The sequence below is a fragment of the Mesocricetus auratus genome, unplaced genomic scaffold (assembly GCF_017639785.1).
Source record: "Mesocricetus auratus isolate SY011 unplaced genomic scaffold, BCM_Maur_2.0 Super-Scaffold_100038, whole genome shotgun sequence".
In the NCBI taxonomy this organism is placed as follows: Eukaryota; Metazoa; Chordata; class Mammalia; order Rodentia; family Cricetidae; genus Mesocricetus; species Mesocricetus auratus.
The window spans coordinates 1,087,765-1,102,801 of NW_024429216.1; the positions used below are offsets into that span (position 1 = coordinate 1,087,765).

Consider the following 15,037-nt stretch of genomic DNA (forward strand, 5'->3'; position numbering starts at 1 on the left):
GATTCTCTGGCCGTAGAGGTTCTGATGAGGATACAGGGGTCTGTGGGGGCGCGGGTAAGTATCTGTTCTGTTCCCGATTCTCCCGCTTTCCTGGCCCGGGTTTCCATAGGCAGACAGACAGTACCGTGGCTTGTGCGGAATACTGACCGCTCCATCTCAGCCTCCTCGGTTGCCTTGGCAACAACCAAGCACACAAAAGTGATGTCATAATATGCAACAGACACCAAGGCTTGGTCCAAGTCAACTTGCCCTCTGGTTGCAAGGACATTTCCTCCTGAGAGGAGGGTGTCCCCGGATGTGCTATGGCAGCGGTTTTGGAAGGTGGCCATGGGATCTCAAGAGTGAGAGCTTTCTTTTCACGCACTGGATGGGAGTCATCAGAGGCGTGGGGAAGAATGAGATGGTGGCCCGTGGCTGACCCTCCCTGGAAGGAGGCAAGAGATGGAGCGAGGAGGTCCTGGAGAAGGTATGTAGAGTCACACAGTTTGCTGGGAGAGTTCTGGGACCAACTATTTGGGGGTCAAAGGGTTAAGGGTTTGGTTTGTGTCCGAGAGACAGGTTTTCTTCTGCTCACCGTTTATCGAAGCCGACTTGGTTGACGAGCCTGATGATGTTTAAAGACGTGACCGTATGTTTTTTTCCTAGAGAAATGAGAGCTCCTTAACGTGACCCAGAGGAGGTGATTGATGCTGGAGGGGTGAACGTTGCACTCATTAGCTCTCCGGCTAAGTCCCTCTCTCTCCCAGGTCACGGGTCACCTGACGGCTTTCCCACGGAAGGCCTAGGTTGTCTGTTGAAGGTGTTAATAGGTGCTGGGTCTGGACCTCCTGTCATGTGCGTAAATGACTGCTGCCTCAAGGGACTATGGGAACAACCCAACTGTTTCCCAGGTTAGCCTCGAATCCCCCTCAGCTCTGTTTCTGCCTGACCCTGTGAATGTGCCAGAAACATGGCCCCTCCTACCTCCAGGAGAAGTTTTACAAGGTCCAGCCTAGAACAGGCTTGAGTTATAATTTCAGTCGCTAGATAATCTGGGGCAGTATTTTTTTTTAAAGATTCATTTATTACATATACACCAAACTGAATTGAAGATGGTTGTCAGCCACCATGTGGATGCTGGGAATTGAACTCAGGACCTCTGGAAGAGCAGTCAGTGCTCTTAACCTCTGAGCCATCTCTCCAGCCCCTGGGGCAGTATTTTATGTCTTCCAGATCAGTGTTCATGGGCTATCTTTTCACTTGTCTCGTACTTTCTTTTCAGCCACCTTGTATTTTCAGTGTGCAAACTGAATCGATGTCTGAACATTTTATTTTCACTTCTAGTTTTGCTCATGTGTGTGTTTGTGGGGGGGGACGTTGGTGCACATGACTGTAAAGTGTGAGGACAATGACATTACTTAGGAGCCTTCCACCTTGTGTTCTGAGATGGTGTGGCAGGTTCCCAAAGAAATGGAACCCCGAGGCTCTTTCGCTAGAAGCAAAAGGCCCCAAACTCAGATTCTTCTGCCTCTGCCTCCTGAGTGCTCAGGTTAAAGGCATCCAACAGCATCCCTGGGCCTTTGATTGAGGTGTTTAAGTTGTTACCCAAACCCTGAAAGAATTAGCTATAAAACTGGGTGATGGGGCTGGAGAGATGGCTCAGAGGTTAAGAGCACTGACTGCTCTTCCAGAGGTCCTGAGTTCAATTCCCAGCAACCACGTGGTGGTTCACACCTATCTATAATTCAATCTGGTGCCCTCTTCTGGCATGTAGGCAGAACACTGTATATATCATAAATAAATCTTTAAAAAAATAAAAATAAAACTGGGTGATGATAGCACATACCTTTAATCCCAGCACCCAGGAGGCAAAGGAGGGCGGATCTCTGTGAGTTCAAGGCAAGCCTGGTCTACATAATGAATTCCAGGGCAGCCAGGACTACAGAGAAACCCGATCTCCAAAACAAAACAAAAACTTTAGTATTTGTGTATGCTGTTGTTTTTGTTGCTGGTAACGACGTAAGGTTTTTTGTTTGCATGTGTGTGGGTGTCTACCTGCATGAATGTCTGTGCACCATATCCACGTAGAGCCTATGGAGACCAAAAGAAGCTCCTGGAACTGGGAACTATTATGGTTGTGGACCATTTGACATGAGCACTAGGATCAGAACTCAGTTCCTCTGAAAGAGCAGCACCAAGGCGCTGGGAGAGACAGCTCAGCATTTAAGAGCACTGGCTGCTCTTCCAGGGGACCTGGGTTCAATTCCCAGCACCCATATCACAGTTCACAACCATCTCTATCTCCTGTTCCAGGGGATCTGACATACATAGATAAAACACCTATGTGCATAAATAAAAATAAAATCATTAAAAAATAATATTTGAGCCTGGCGGTGGTGGTGCACGCCTTTAATACCAGCACTCGAGAGGCAGAAGAAGCAGGAGGATCTCTGTGAGTTTAAGGCCAGCCTGGTCTATAAGAGCTACTTCCAGCACAGCCTCCAAAGCCACAGAGAAACCAAAAAATAAATAAATAATAATAATATTTGAGCTGGGTGGTGGTGGCACTCAGGAGATAGAAGCAGGCAGGTCTCTGTGAGTTCCAGGCCAGCCTGGTCTACAGAGGAGTGCCAGAATAGGCTCCAAAGCTGCACAGAGCTCGCAGGTTAAGAGCGCTGACTGCTCTTCCAGAGGTCATGAGTTCAATTCCCAGCAACCACATGGTGGCTCACAACCATCTGTAATGAGATCTGGCGGCCTCTTCTGATGTGTACATGGAGGCAGGGTGTTGTATTCGTAATAAATAAATAAATAAATTTTATAAAAACATTAGCTATTTTTCAGTCAGGTTTTTGCTGAAAGTAGACTGTTCTAGACAGTGCTCTGATATCATCAGCAGTCTAAGCCTTGCTGAAACCCTTAGGAGTGTCTTGAAAACCCCAGTCCTTCCCTACACTATACCACACCTTATTTTGTGTCCTCGCCTCTATTCAAGTTTTCCTCATTCTGTGGTCAGTAGAGCTGAGTTCGGCTGGCCTCACCTATGCTCACCCAGAACTTTCCCAGAAACCTTGTATATCTCCTTTCTCTATATGCCTCACCCGCACTGGTAATAAAGATGCTATCTTCACTGGGCGTTGGTGGCGCACGCCTTTAATCCCAGCACTGGGGAGGGAGAGGCAGGCGGATCTCAGTGAGTTCGAGACCAGCCTGGTCTACCGATCGAGTTCCAGGACAGCCTCCAAAACAATACAGAGAAACCCTGTCTCAAAAAAAAAAAAAAAAAAAAAAAAAAAAGATGCTATCTTCCGCCAGTTCAGGAAGTGACTTATCTTTGCTTTCAAGTTGTCGATGTACAGCGGAAGATAAGGAAACTTCTTGTAAACAGGTGTCAGAGAAGCCCTGTATGTGTGGGGAACTTGGGAAGGATAACCCGGACACCCCCAACCTCCAGCGCCAAGGATCCCCCAACAAGGAAAAGGTGTGAGGGATGACTGAGTATAGGTCAGCCTCCCTACCCCAGCCCACCAACGGACAGCAGCAGGGAGCCCATGGTACACGGAAGCCCTTCAGATGCAGCGGCTGTGGAACAAGCTTCCAGAACGCCCTCGCTCTCAGTCACCTGATATACCTCTAGTGGGAGACATTTTATTTGCAGGTTGGGCAAGAATGCCCCCAAGGAGAACTCAACCCTTGTTAGTCACCAAAACAACTGGCCCTGGAGTCACGGCTCCTGTGTAACGAGTGTGAGGAGGCCTTCAGTCAGAAGAGAATGTGGGAGCCCCTCAGCAGCAAAGACGCGCTTGGATTTGCATCCTAGGATTTGCACTGGAGAAAGCCGTTACAGTGCAGCAAGTGTGGGAAAGCCTTCCGCACGGTCTGCCCTGGTTTTGCACGGGCATGTTCATGTTGAAGAAAGAGCCTGTGAGTGAAAGATGTGGAAAGCGCTTTAGAGGAGGCAGCGGCAGCATCCTTCATCAGAGTACACACTGGAAAGATTCCTTGTGAGTGCCAACAGTGTGGGAAAACCTACATGACCCGATCTGGCCTGTATTAACACGTCAAAGTCAACACTGGTGAGCTGCCCTACACATGTAGCCCGTGTGGGAAAACCTTCACCACCAAGTCCTGTCACAGTTGGCACCATCAGTTTCACAAGGAAGAGGGGTCTCACACATACATAGATTGTGAAAAGTCCTTCATAATTTTTTTTTCAGAGACAGGTTTCTCTGTAGTGTTTTGGAGCCTATCCTGGAATTTGCTTTGTAGACCAGGCTGGCCTCGAACTCACAGAGGTCCACCTGCCTCAATCGAGGTTGGCTTGAGTGATGCTGGTTCTTGAGTCTTCTAGAGAAAGTCTTATTTGTGGGTCCAGCACTCAGGAGGCAGGGACAAGGAACTCTATGAATTCCAGGCAATGCTACATAGTGAGATCTGTCTGTAAAGATTTTTTTTTTTTTGGTGGTTTAAGACAAGGCTTCTCTCTATAGCCTTGGCTGTCCTGGAACTCCACTCTGTAGACCATGTTAGCCCTGAACTCAGAGATCCGCCTGCCTCTGCCTCCCAAGTGCTGGGACTAAAGGCGTGTGCCACCAATGCCTGGTTATAGTTTTTTTTCTTAATCTAAGGGAAAGCCAGGCTGGAGAGATGGCTCAGAGGTTAAAAGCACTAGCTGCTCCTCTTCCAGAGGTCAGGAATTCAATTCCCAGAAACCACCTGGTGACTCACTATCATCTGTAATGAGATCTGGTGCCCTCTTCCGGCCTGCAGGGATACATGCAGGCAGAGCCTCATACATAATCAATAAATGCTTTAAAAATGAAAGGGAAAAGAAAACCCTGACTGCTCTCGAGTCTGCACAGGAAAAGAGAGACAGGGAAACACAAAGCCAAGTCCAGAACCCAGGGCACCTGCAACAGACACTAGGGAAAGAAGCGTGCCCAGGTCCTGGCCTTCGGGCGGCCCGAACCTGGAGACACGGTAGAAGCCGCAGCAGGTCACTGAGGCAGGAAAACAGGACCCAACCAAGGAATGCAATGAGCTCATTTCCCAGTCACTCGGTGGGACCAGGTGCCTTTGCGCTGCACCAAAACTCCCCACTCCTGGGAGAAGGGTTTGGTCACATCTTTGAAGGTTACTGTGCTCTGCATCGATGAGAACAGATGGCTGAAAACCAAACAGAGATGGCTGAGTGGATATCCCCAGGCCGTGGCCCGGTGGCTCAGACGTTTGCCACATCAGTCGCTGGCATCTCAGGACCCAACAGCTCATCCTCCTCTTGCTTATCTTACTCCGCCTCCAACTCAGAAGAGTCTTGACATTCACGGGGACACTCCTTCAAAGTCCTACTAGTCCGCAGCATCCAGACCGGCCTGTCCACGAAGAATAGGCAAGTGTGTAGATGGGAAGTATCTGGGACACTAGTATCTTAGTGTCTTTCAAACATAAGAAACTTAGGAGCTAAGCAGGGTGGCTAACAACACTTGTAACCCCAGGACTTGGAAACTGAAGGCATAAAGACCAGGAGTTCGCAGCCATCCTTGAACTCATATAGTGAGTCTGAGGCCAGCCTGGACTACATGACACCCTGTCAAAAAAAAAAAAAAAAAAGAAAAAAAAAGAAAAAGAAAAAATTGGGATTTTATTTCTCCGTTAAGCCTCTAGCAGGAACTGGTGGTGGTGGTGGTGGTGGCATTTAATCCCTACACTTGGGAGGAAGAGGCAGGCAGACCTCTAAGTTTGAGGCCAGCCTGGTCTACAGAACAGCCAGAGCTGTTACATAGAGAAACCCTGTCCACAAAAGCCTCTGGCAGGCCCAGGACACATTAGTTCACATGATCTCTTCTTGTAGGTGTCACTCTTCAGAACATCTACAAACCCTCCATGTTAATGCCTCTCCTTCTGGCTATCTTGTTTTCACCTTCAGCTGCCCAGAACCATGAGCAGATCTGAAATCCTTCCGTCTTCCTCTGCTTTTTTTTTTTTTAATATTTTATTTATTGTGTATACGGCCTTTTACCTGCATGCCAGCAGAGGACACCAGATCTCATTCAAGGTGGTTGTGAGTCACCATGTGCTTGCCAGGAATTGAACTCAGGACCTCTGGAAGAACAGTCAGTGCTCTTAACCACTAAGCCATCTCTCCAGCCCCTTCCTCTGCTTCTACTATGCTCTTCTCTCACGGCTGTCCTTGCTCTTCGGAATAAGCCAATCTGACCCACTGATAATTGCCCATACTTTGGGGACTCAGTTTGACTGATCGTTTCTGTTTCTGCTACTTGACCGGCCTGATAGAACCCTCATTCCCCAAGGATGATTAATATACTTTTTTTGGGGAGGGTGGAGGTGTAGGGGCAAGCTGGAGTCAATATCAGAGCTTTGCCCATGCTAGGCAAATCCTTTACAGTTGACACAGGGTCTTGCTACAATACTTGTTTTGCCCTTAAACTCACTTTGCAGGTCAGGCAGGCTTTGAACTCATGGTCCTCCTGCCTCAGCTTCCTGAGAAGGATTATAAACCTATGCCACCCCACCCAGCCTATGAGTCACTGTTTTGTGCTAGGTCTGCTCTCTCGGTCAGTATTCTGAACCCAATCTATGGCTGCCTATAATGCAGTTTGAGACATCTTAAATACAAAACCTTTACATCAACTTCTATACTCTCCAAAACCCCAGGGTAAATCTTGGTATCTCTTTTTTCTCACAGACATCAGGTAATCTAGTTGGCCCAACTTAAGCAGATTCCAGAGTCTGCTGTTTAATTCCACAGGCACTCCTTGCCAGTCATAGAAACTGCTGGCCTTTCCATCCCAACCCTAAGCAACCCCTCAGTGTGTTCTCCAGCAGGCAGCTACGGGGAAAGGAAAGTACTCAACCCTCTTCTAGAAACTCAGGGTCGAAATGCCCCAGTGAACCACACCTTTTCGGCATGCTCTTAACCCCTGAGCCATCTCTCCAACCCAAGACGGCGGTTTTTTTGTTTGTTTGTTTTTTTCAGAAGACGGTCATCTAAAAACACAGGAGAAGACCGAAATTGCTGAATGCCGCCTCCTACAAGGCTCCAGGAACACGAGGTCCCGGATCTCTGAACGAAAACCTATGTACGCTTTTCCTTCCCTCAGCGGAGGTCTGGGTCCTTCGGCGACCAGCTCCATCGGAACCTGGGCCGCGTGGGGATCGGAAGCCCCTCCCGGGCCGCTGCTGCTCTGGAGATTTGAACCAGATCTCTGAGGTTTCATTGGCTTAGGGCCCTGGGACAAATGCCGCACGGCTTCCCAGGAACCATCGGGGCGCCGCCCGGTCGTTGTCACGGTGATCATGAAGCAAAGGGCGCTGCGTCGCCGCCTACGTGACGCGCTCGGCATCACCCAGCAACCTCTTAGCTGGTGGAGGAGAAACCCAGGAGGGCGTTTCCGGGCGTGCCCAAGGGACGCTGGGCCAACGAGGGACTAGGAAGTCACCCTGGACCGCTGCGTCGAGGAGGCGGGGCCTCTGGCGTTTGGCCCGCCCCTTCTGCCACGCTATGGGCAGTGGGCGGTGGCATCAGGTAGTTGCTGCCAGGAAATGGCCGGGCGTGTCGCTCAAGCGGGATCGGAGAAGACGGGATCGGAGAAGACGGGAGCGTGCTGGACGTTTCGCCTCCGCGGCACCAGCGCTAGTCCTTCCCCAGAGCCCCGCCGGCGCTGGCCACCGGGCCACCCGACGTGAATGCCGCGGGGTCGCAGCGTGTCCAGCCGTCGCCTGTGGAGATGCGTGCGCATACGGAGAGGGACGCAAGCTCTGAGGTCATACCATCCACCGCCCGGCCGTTTCCTGGCTGGCTGCCTGCTTCTTCTCGTCGGTCCTGCCGACGGAACGGGCGTTGACATGAATGGGGGCCCCGGAGGCCTTCCCCGAGTGTTTATTTTACATGACAGCGCTCTCCCCACCCAGCTGTGCAGCTGCACACCTGTACAGGTGGCTTTCGCTACGCTGATGCGGTCTGTCGTGGGGCCGCTCACCCTCACCTAGGGTTGGTTGACTTCCCACAGACCGCTTGGTCTTCCACGGGAATCTCTGCTTTCACATTTCAGACTAGGCAAGAGAGGAAACGTGCGGAGTGGGCATCGGGCTGTGGCCAGAGAGGGGCAGTCCCTGTGAATCCCAGGTCCGGTGTGGAGGGCTATTGGGTCTTTCAGTCTTCCTGACCCGATGCTGGTATCTCATACTATTGTTCCCTGACTCCTGAGTTCTAACTGGTGTTCTCCAAGTGTCATTATTAGAGGTGAATGAAATCAAAGCTTCTCTGAAGTATTTGGCTTCGGGTACTAATTTGATTTGGGCCTCAAGTCTTAGCAAAAGGCTTTCTCTGAGCCAGTATGCCTGTAATTGCCGTACTTAGAAGGCTGAAGCAGAACTGCAAATTTGAGGCCATAATTTACTACGTAGCAAATACAAGGTCAGCCTAGGCCTATGGGGCAAGAGCTTGTCTTAACCCATACCACCCCATAAACGGACCGTCTCTGTCTTTTCCTCAACACTGCTTTCTTCAGTGACAGTTGTTAGGCAGGCCTCCCTTGACGGTCAAGATGGACGGTCAGCAGACTAATTTGTAGTCCCTCAGAGCCAGGGGAGCTTGGTTTGGGCTATTCTGACACACACACACACAACCACACACAAACACAGAGCAAGCCAACTACCTTCCATATAGACTTATTGGGAAGATTAGGTGGCCTGGAGTTAGGATCTGCTCTGATATGTTGGAATGCTCACAAGTTATGCAGACTTGCCCCATGCTCCCTGATGCTTTCCTTTTTTTTTTTTTTTTTTTTTTTTTTTTTTTGGTTTTTTCGAGACAGGGTTTCTCTGTGGCTTTGGAGGCTGTCCTGGAACTCGCTTGGTAGTCCAGCCTAGTCTCGAACTCACAGAGATCCGCCTGCCTCTGCCTCCCGAGTGCTGGGATTAAAGGCGTGTGCCACCAACGCCCAGCACTTTCCTTTAAGTGGTCAGTTTGTCTCAGGCGTCAGGGTCTGGAAAGAAGAGAGACTTCAGGAGCGGAGGTACACATTGTGGGTAAATGTTATAGGCCAACAGGTTCTTCATGTCTGGAGACCCCCAGACCCCCGTTTGCCTGATTTGCCACACAGTCATTGTTGGGCCAGAAACACATACGGTTTATAGATCTGGGTGGGACTTTTTTTTTTTTGAGACAGGGTTTCTCTGTGGCTTTGGAGGCTGTCCTGGAACTAGCTCTTGTAGACCAGGCTGGTCTCGAACTCACAGAGATCCACCTGCCTCTGCCTCTTGAGTACTAGGGGGATTAAAGGTATACACTACCAACGCCAGCCTGGGTGGGACATTAAAGGATTCTACAAACCTTTAGGTTTTTTGCTCTGCTTTGCTTATTATTATTATTGTTGTTATTATTATCATCATCATCATCCTTATTCTAAAGAAAATGGAGGTTCAAGATGGCATATAGGATTACCTCTCCTGTGGCCAAAGTCACCATCAGGGCAAATTTAATAAGCATTGAATATCAGGTCATAGTTAAATGTGGTGGTGTATGCTTGTAATTCCAGCACTAGGAAGGTGGAGGCAGGAATATAAGAAGTTTGGGGACAGTCTGGGCTATACAAGACCATCTCTCAAAAAAGAAAAGAAAAACAAAGACAGGTTTTTGTTTTCCAAAGAGCTGCTGTTTTATTTATTTATTTATTTTACAGAACTCAAGTTTTTTGGCTTTTTTAATAAGATTTACTTATTATGTATACAGTGTTCTGCCTGCATGTATGCTTGCAATGCAGGCCAGAAGAGGGCCACCTTGTGGTTGCTGGGAATTGAACTCATGACCTCTGGAAGAACAGCTAGTGCTCTTTAACCCCTGAGCCATCTCTTCAGCCCCCTTGATTGTTTTTTTTTTAATTGTGGTATAAACTCCAAAACTGCAAAAAAAGACATTCCCCCATTGTTTTTCTCCCTGCTGTCTATTCGGTGTCACTGAATGTGAATTTGAATATAACCAACACTTAGGAGCCTGTATATGTGATCCAGGCATCTCATCCGTATATTGATTTCATTTACCACAGTCTCCCTCACTTTCTGACCTTGAATTCACTGTTTTTGTTCCCACCTATGGCTCCCACCTGGCTACTGTAAAGTTATAGCCAGTGACACTTGACTGTAGACTCTGGTGTTCAGAGGCCCTGTGTGTGGGTAGGACAAGGAAACAGAGACCCTTCAACACTGCTGTAGGTGTAAGGATTCCGGCATTATGCTGGCCTGCTCCAGTCACCTGGCAGAATGCACTCAGGCAGTACCCTGGTCAGCCCAGGGTTCCATGATGGCTTAGTTTGCACGCAGGTCAAAGGACCCCTTTAAAAGAAAGACACCCCCCCCACACACACTTACACTCTCTTTTCCAGCAGTTCCCCTGGGGCAGACAGGACTTTTCCTGTCTCCCTCCCTCTTCTCTTTTGTTCACTTTTTTTTTTTTCAAGACAGGGTTTCTCTGTGGCTTTGGAGGCTGTCCTGAACCTCGCTCTGTAGACCAGGCTGGCCTCGAACTCACAGAGATCCGCCTGCCTCTGCCGGCAAAGTCATCTTTTCATGTTGGGGATCGCCCTCTGTGGGTAATTGGGCTAGCAGTGTAAAGATGGAAGAGCCTAGAAGGCGTGGTCGCCTTACCTCACAGGTGACAGCAAGATGTTCATGTTCGCCTGGATTTCCTTGATGCTCAAAGTCCAGGGGATTGACTGAAGGGCACTGTGCCCCATGTGTCCTCTCGAGTCTAAAGCTTTGGAAACTGGACAGTGGAGTGGAAGTCCCCGATATACCAAAGGTAAGGCTTAATGGTGAGACTTTTCTTATTCTCTCTGACGGTAGCTGGGTCCAAGTTGACCCATCGGAGACTCAAGAATCAAGATGGAAAATCTTGGGATGTCATCAGTAGACTCCAGTTCAGATCCCCTAGGACCAACCTAGGTTAGAGAAGGGCCTGAACCACCGCAGATGGGGACAAGTAGGAACTGGGGTGACCCAAAGGGCTCCCTTCACTTACTCCAGAATGAGACAGCACTGAGGTCTGCTTTCCCTAAGTATGGGAGGCACAAACTGTGAGCCCTTCCAGGTAAGATGACATCTGACAGCGACATAGTCTGACAAAGGACCTAGACAGAAAAGAAAGTGTAAAATAGCGCCTCAGACTTCCTACATTTTTGACACTCTCCCCATGAGGGATACTGGAACATAGGTTTCCCTTTCAGTTGCCATAACCTGAAGGCTTCCTCACAAAGATTCTTTGGACTTTAGGTTTCTCATGAGTCCCTTTATAATGAAACGGAAGAAAGGCTCTAGCTGAGTACATGCCCACATTGGCCATATTTTCTTTTTATAAAATTATTTCACTTTACATTGTGTGCACTGGTGTGAAGGTGTCAGATCCCCTGGAACTGGAGTTACAGAGCTGCCATGCGGGCACTGGGAATTGAACCTGGGTCTTCTGGAAGAGCATCCAGTGCTCTTAACTGCTGAGCCGTAGGGCATCTTGCCTTGCCAGTGGACTTGTAGTGGTGGCCACAGCGTGCAGATGTGACCCATTATAATAGAGAAGGGGCTGGTTCACACTCTCTTGGCTTGTGGAGATCATAGGAAGGGTAGACACAGCATCTTCTGGAGCAGGAAGGCCGTGGGGGTTATATACTCTTATCTGTGTACCTGCTTTCCTAATAAACACCTATTTGTCATCTACCTTGGGTCTGGTGGACTCATTTAAACCCTGCCTTCTCTCTAGCCCTGGCCACATTTTTAAAGGCCTCTTTGCAGTGTGACACTTCTGGGCTGAGAGCTTTGATTGAAGGTGTTCCTAAATCCAATGCACGTGGAAAGCTAGTCTCTAGCATGTCCTTCCTGGTGCTTGGACAGGTTAGGCTATAGTGGAATGCTTTTCCACATTTGCTGTGATGTGCTTTTCTCCCGTGTAGATTCTCTGGTGCTGACTGAGGATGGAGCTTTCACCAAAGACTCCCACACCAACCACACCCAAGGCCTTTTTCCAGAATGAACTTTCCGGTGCTTAGCAAAGTTAGAGCTATAGCTGAAGGCTTTCCTGCATTCACTGCCTTTGGAAGGCCTCTCTCGTGTGAACCTTCTGGTACTGAATGAGGGCAGAGCTTCGGCTGAAGGCTTTTCTATGTTCTGAGCATTCATAGGGCTTTCCTCCGGTGTGAATTCGCCCATGTTTCCTCCGGTTTGAATTCGCCAAGGTTAGAGAGGCTGCTGTAGACTTTCCCACACTAGTTGAAGTTATCAGGCCTTTGTGCAATGCGGTCCCTTTGATGCAGAACAAGTGTGGAGGTTTCCCGTATTCACTGCACCCTGGAGGCCTTTCTGTGTTGGGACCTTCCTGGTGACAAAGAGCTCCCAAAGGTGGGAGCTCTTTGTGGGGGCTTTCCTACACTCGTTGCATTTGAAGGCCTTTCTCCATTGTGTATTTTCTGGTGCTCAACAAAGTTGGAACTAAAGACTCCTGTGCACCAGCCGCATTTGGAAGGCCTTTCTGTGTTGTGAACATTCTGAGGCCAGACAACAAGGAAGTGTCAAGCAAAGGCTTTCTTAACACTGACCACGCTCATAACGGCTTGTCTCTACTGTGAACTCTCTGGTGCTGAACCATTGAGTGTTTTCATTATAGGTAGGCTGTGACATTTCACTATGATCTTTCTGATGTGACCTTAGTTTAAATAAGTGCCCGAAGATCTTCCCCTGTTTGTCACACACCCACACAAAATGTCTTTTCAGTGAGATATTTGTTGTCATTAACACGATCTGAGTCCTCAGTGAGCCCATTCCCACCTGGGTCTTTCCTCACAGTGTGTTGTGAGGTGGTCAAGGAAAGCAACGTCCTTCTGGAAGCATGTTCCACAGCCTCTGCATTTGAAAGGCTTCTGTGTATTACAACTCCCTGCGGTTCCTTGTGGCTAGACCAAGGTGGGAAGGCAGCCCAGTACTTGGTGTTCTCTTTGCTGGGGGTGACCTGCTGGGGATCAGGGCCTTTGAAGATGTTCTTTGCTTCTTCCCTCCCTCCCTCCCTCCCTCCATCCCTCCCTCCCCTTCCTTCCTTCCTTCCTTCCTTCCTTCCTTCCTTCCTTCCTTCCTTCCTTCCTTCCTTTTATGGTTTCTCAAGACAGGATTTCTCTGTGTAACAGCCCTGGCTCTCCTGAAACTCTCTGTAAACCAGGCTGGCCTCAAACTCACAAAGATCTACCTGCCTCTCTCTCCCAGCAAAGATATCTTTCTTTTTTAGATTTATGTATTTATTAGGTATACAGTGTTTAGTCTGCATGTATGCCTGTAGGCCAGAAGAGGGCACCAGATCTCATCACGGATGGTTGTGAGTTGCTGAGGATTGAATTCAAGGTCTCTGGAAGAGGCCAGTGCTCTTAAATGCAGAGCCATCTCTCCAGCCCCAAAGATGTCTTTCTTATCCTCATAGCACATAGGGGCTTCTTTTTGTTTGTTCATTTTTGTTTTTCAAGAGGTTTCTCTGTATAACAGCCCTGGCTGTCCTGGAACTCTCTCTGTAGACCAGGCTGCCTTCAAGCTCAGAGATCCACCTGCCTTTGCCTCCCAAGTGCTGGGATTAATTCATGAGCCACCACTTCCTAGCATATGACGGGCTTCTTACTTAGCACTATACTTTTTCTTTAGCCAATCAATGCTCACACCGGTCCGTAAGCTTCTGCCACTGTCCCACAAGTATATGACTTCTGTTGAAGTTGTGTTCCCTTATGTTCAGCAACATTCAAGATGTTTTTCGAGACTGGTCCACATATAACACAGGTATAAACCTTCCAGCCTGTCTTTTAAGTCCCAAACTGGAACACTTCCTCTATAAAAGCAACCTGCCCAGGAAAGCCTTTCTCCAGTCCATGCCAGCAAGCTAAATGAATATATGTGCCAGGAAAGCATCTGTGGGGGCTTTGTTGGAAACGGGCAGCCTAGTTTTGTTAGTTCATTTTGTCTGAGACAGTCTCCTGTCTGTCCTCCAGGTATGTCTTCACGTAGCCATGATTTTCCTGCTTCCCTCTCCAAAGTCCACAGATTACAGGTGTGTGTCATCACAAAGCTTGTGGGCAGCCTCTTTACAAGCCAAGTGTGGCGGCGCCTGCACTCAGAAGGCAGAGGCAGGTGAATCTCTGTGAGTTCGAGGCCAGCCTCATCTACAGAGGAAGTTCCAGGACAGTCAGAGTTGTTACACAGGGAAACTCTGTCTACAAAAAAAAAAAAAAACAAAAAAACAAACAAAAATAAAAACAAACTAAACGGAAGAGTTGCCTAACACTATGCTAACCTTGGTGTTAAGTCCTGCCTGGTGAGTAGGGGCTTTCCAGGGTGGAGATTTCCATTGTGGGGATTGGAGGAATTTCAAGTCCAGAGCTCAGACATTGGTGGAATTTCAAGTCTTGAACTTGGGCTGGAGTGGGGCTGGGGCTGGCTGTTAGGGCAGTTGGAGTGCTCTGTGTGTGAAACCCAGCGATTGGATGTCGTCCTCAGGGGAGGGGGCCTGGCCATTCCAGGCCTTGAGGGGCCTATGCCTTCCCCTGAAGTTACTCGTCCTTCCTGACTTTGTGGCATGGACTACAGCTCAGTCAACTAGCCCTCAACTGCCACAAATAGTCATCTGCTCTGCTCACCTAAAGATGCCCCCCTTTGTAAGATTATTTCTGTCTGTGGAGGTCTGTGTGTACACAGGCATGTGAATGCAGACACGTAAGGGTTCCACGAGTGTTGGTGTGTGCCTGTAATCGCAGGACCGGGAAGGTCGAAGCAGGAGGATCAGGAGTTGCTAGTCAGCCTTGCTCACACAGGGAGTTGATCACAGCCCGTGTTGTAGAAAATACTGTCTAAATAAATTAAATAAAATGAGAAAAAGAATAAGTGATGGCTGTAGCTTTCTTTGCTGGACCTGTGAGCTTGAGGGCGGGAGAAACAGATTTTTTTCATCTGTTGTTAAGCGAGCCGAATTTTATGATGTGGAAATAAGGAATAATTAGGAATGTTCCCGTGGAGTCTGTCCTCA

The 15,037-nt window shown here is 48.8% G+C and overlaps 1 long non-coding RNA gene across 1 annotated transcript; it reads left to right on the forward strand.

Moving 5' to 3' along the window:
- Positions 1-250: 250 nt before the first annotated feature.
- LOC121135481 lies at positions 251-8,268 on the forward strand. Its single transcript, XR_005872585.1, has 2 exons — positions 251-466; positions 6,977-8,268. It is a non-coding gene; the product is annotated as an uncharacterized LOC121135481 (long non-coding RNA).
- The last annotated feature ends 6,769 nt before the right edge of the window (positions 8,269-15,037 follow it).